General features: G+C 36.3%; 1 protein-coding gene across 3 annotated transcripts in view; it reads left to right on the forward strand.

Annotated features, from left to right (window-relative positions):
• Nucleotides 1–3,376, forward strand: part of Nkain2 (sodium/potassium transporting ATPase interacting 2) — a 1,099,112-nt gene that overhangs the window by 564,378 nt on the left and 531,358 nt on the right. The window lies entirely within an intron of this gene.

Here is a 3,376-nt window from a genome sequence, read left to right on the forward strand (position 1 = left end):
GGACTCGTAGTGATCCTCCTGCCTCAGCCTCTCCAGTACTGGCATTACTGGTATGCACCACCATGCTCAGTTCCAGGGACCGGTATTGTGCACCTGGGGTTCCAGAGCTGGTATGGCAGGCGGTAGCAGGGATCAAACCCAGGTCCTTGCGCTTGCCAGGCAGGCACTTAGAACACCAATCTATCTCTACCGCTCAGTTCTTTTCTATTTCATCTGAGTGTTAGTTTTCCATCACTTTAATGAAATACATATCATACTAAAAAAGAGGTGAGGTTTAGTTTGGTCCATAGCTTTAGAGGTCTCTACCTGTGATCAGTTGACTCTGCTGCTTTTGTGATAAAGCTTCCTTGATGGCAACTAGGAAGGAAAGCAGAGAACAAGAAGATGCCGAGTGCCCATGATGTCTTCCAAGTGTACACCTAATGTCCTCCCTCCAGCCCCAAATTCTTAGCTTTTCTACCATCTCCCTACAGCACAAAGCTGCCACTCAAGCTTTAAAGACATGGACCTTGGCAGAACACTCAAGATCCAAATGTCAGCCATGAGTTTGCCTCTAAATAACTCTTCCTCAGTTATTACACTGGCTAGATCTGCCGGTACCATGTTTATTAGGAGTGGTGAGAGTGAATATATTTTATTTTTAATTTTAGAGAGGGGGGCCAGTTAGATAGCTCAGTAGAATAAGCGCTTGCCTGGCAAGTGCAAGGGCCTGAGTTCAATCCCTGGTTCTGCCAAAAAAAAAATATATTTTTTAGAGAGAATAGTCTTTTCCCATTCCCTATGGCTTGAGTTGTATGACTCAGATGTTCTTTATTATATTGAATAATTCACCAGTATTGTATTTCTGATATTTTTATGCCATAATTTAGAGTTGTTTTATGAAATGCTTTTTTGGTTTTGATTTATATATTTTTGTATTTTTTAGCCAGTTCATATAATAGGGCACATTGATTTTCAAATATTGAATGAACTTTATCTTTAGTATAAGCCCTATTTGGTGAAAATTATTTAATAGTTACATATTATTGAATTTTACAGTATTTTTCAAGAAGTTTTGCATGCATATTCATAAAATATATTTATGTAAAATTTTATTCTTTGTTCTTGAACTTTTGTCTGATTACTTTATTGGTATAATATTGATTTTATGTAATTCATGAATTGTAAAGTGTTTTCATTTTTTAGAAAAATATTTTGTAGAATTTATGTTAAACTTATTCAATCATTTAAGAGAATTCTGCAGTGTAATTATCTGCACTTTTCATTATAGAGGTTTAAAAATTTGAATTTCTTTAATAGTGATAGGGCTATTTATATCATTTATTTCACATTGAGCTAGTGAATATTTTATTCCTTTCAAATAATTTATTCCATTTAAATTGTCCAACTGAGATGCGTAGAGATGTTATTATTTGCTGCTTATCCTTTTGATATCTAAGGTCTCTATAGTGAGACTTTTTGCTTATTTTTATATTGTTACTTTATGCTTTTCTTTGTTTCTGTTAGTCTTTGTAAATGTAAACTTTGATTTGGATTACAAGATTGTGTAATTCATTGAGAATATATACCCAAGAGATATATGCAAAATATTTATCTTTACAGAAATAAATGCAAACTGTACAATTATCTTTCACAAGGCAAAATGGTAAAACTTTACAAGATTGATAATACAAATTGTCACAGAGGATATGCAACAACTAGAATTCATAGTGGCTAAAATGTAAAGTAGTTTCAATATTGTGAAAAATATTTTGACAGTTTTTTGATGACATATTTTATGAAACAACAGTCATACTCCTACATAAATACTCAAGAGACACTAAAAAGCACACCCACCAATTTTGTGTTACCTCAATATTCATAGAGCTTTGTTCACAAATATAAAGCAGAAAAACCTACAATATCCATCAACAGATGAATTAGTAAATACATCAAATGTTTTCATGTAAAGGAATACAATAAAAGACATTAAGCAAAAGACACATGCATATGCAAAGATTTCAGAAACATTACAGGGAGGAAACAAATCCAGATACTGCTGTATATTTTATGGCTCCATTCATGTGAAGTTTTAGATAATGCAGATTTGGACAATACTAATACAAAACCGTGGGCTCCATAGATTAGGGGGTCAGAAATTTCTATGTAGTTGAGTTCTGTCATTAGGAAACTACACTTTAAAAGGCAATACTTTTGTTAGCATTTATCTTTTTCATTTTTATGTCAATTCTGCTTGTTAATAAGTATGTGAAATTGCATTTCAATTTGTTTCAAGAAAGTTTTATGGAGCTAAGATTCTAAATATTGTTCTATTCCATTTTTTGATTGTTTTTTTTTTTTTTTTTTTTTTTGTGACTCCTGTTTTGTGTGGGCATGGAGATTGGGAGTGTTTATGTGTATTATATTTTCTTAAATATTTGTTATCATTCTTATGTGTATATCCATTAATTTCTAAGTATGGCAAATATCTGCCTGAGGATCTTTTTGCTTTCATTAGTTTATTTTTAATTCCATCATTTAGTAAGACTTTATAACTATGTGATTTCTGAGTTTTTCTATTTTTATTTAGTGTGTGTGTGTGTGTGTGTGTGTGTGTGTGTGTGTGTGCTCACGCGCGCACATTTGGTACAGGGTCTCGCTATACAGCTTGGACTTGCAGTGATCCTCCTGTTTTCAGGCTCCCCAATACTGGGATTATAGGGGTGTGCCACTACAGGTCTCGGGGGCTGGCTCGGGGCACCCGGGGGTGAGGCGTCACGCACGGCATATGGTGCTGGGGATCGAGCTGCAGTCCCCAAGTAGGCACTTCGTCCACTGAGCTGTTTCGCCAGCCCTTCCGTTTCTTTCTTTGCTTTCAGAGCTTTGTTTTCTTCATTTGTTTTAGCTCAATTTGGAATATTGCATTTTAGTTTTCATTTGTTTTGATCTCATTTTTGTAGTGACTTTTTTCAAGTTAGAAAAAAGAAGTTCCTGGACTTTAGGAAGCATTTCCCGTGCAGATACCAGAGACGGCAATCGCTTGCGGAGCTTCCTCACTGGGGCGGCCCCACGCGGGCCTGCCCCTGACCCAGACGATGGCCCTCCTCGAGGCCGTGCCGCAGCCTCTGCTCCAGCACAGTTACTGCTGTGGTGTCGGGTTTTAGAACCAAGTCCTTCTTCTCTTCAGATGGGGTATTCTGCACACAGGACTTTCCCAGATCTATGCGACAGAGTATATTACCTGTAGTACTAACTTCTATCTTAGCTCTAGCTGTCTTGATCTGCTACTTTTGCATGATTGCTAACAGTGTTCCTTCAGGGACATGCTCTATCCTTTCAGACCGTCCTGGGATACTACAGGTAGAATTGCCTGACAAGTTTTTTTCTTTCTTTCTTT

The sequence above is a fragment of the Octodon degus genome, unplaced genomic scaffold (assembly GCF_000260255.1).
Source record: "Octodon degus isolate 3935 unplaced genomic scaffold, OctDeg1.0 scaffold00034, whole genome shotgun sequence".
In the NCBI taxonomy this organism is placed as follows: domain Eukaryota; kingdom Metazoa; phylum Chordata; class Mammalia; order Rodentia; family Octodontidae; genus Octodon; species Octodon degus.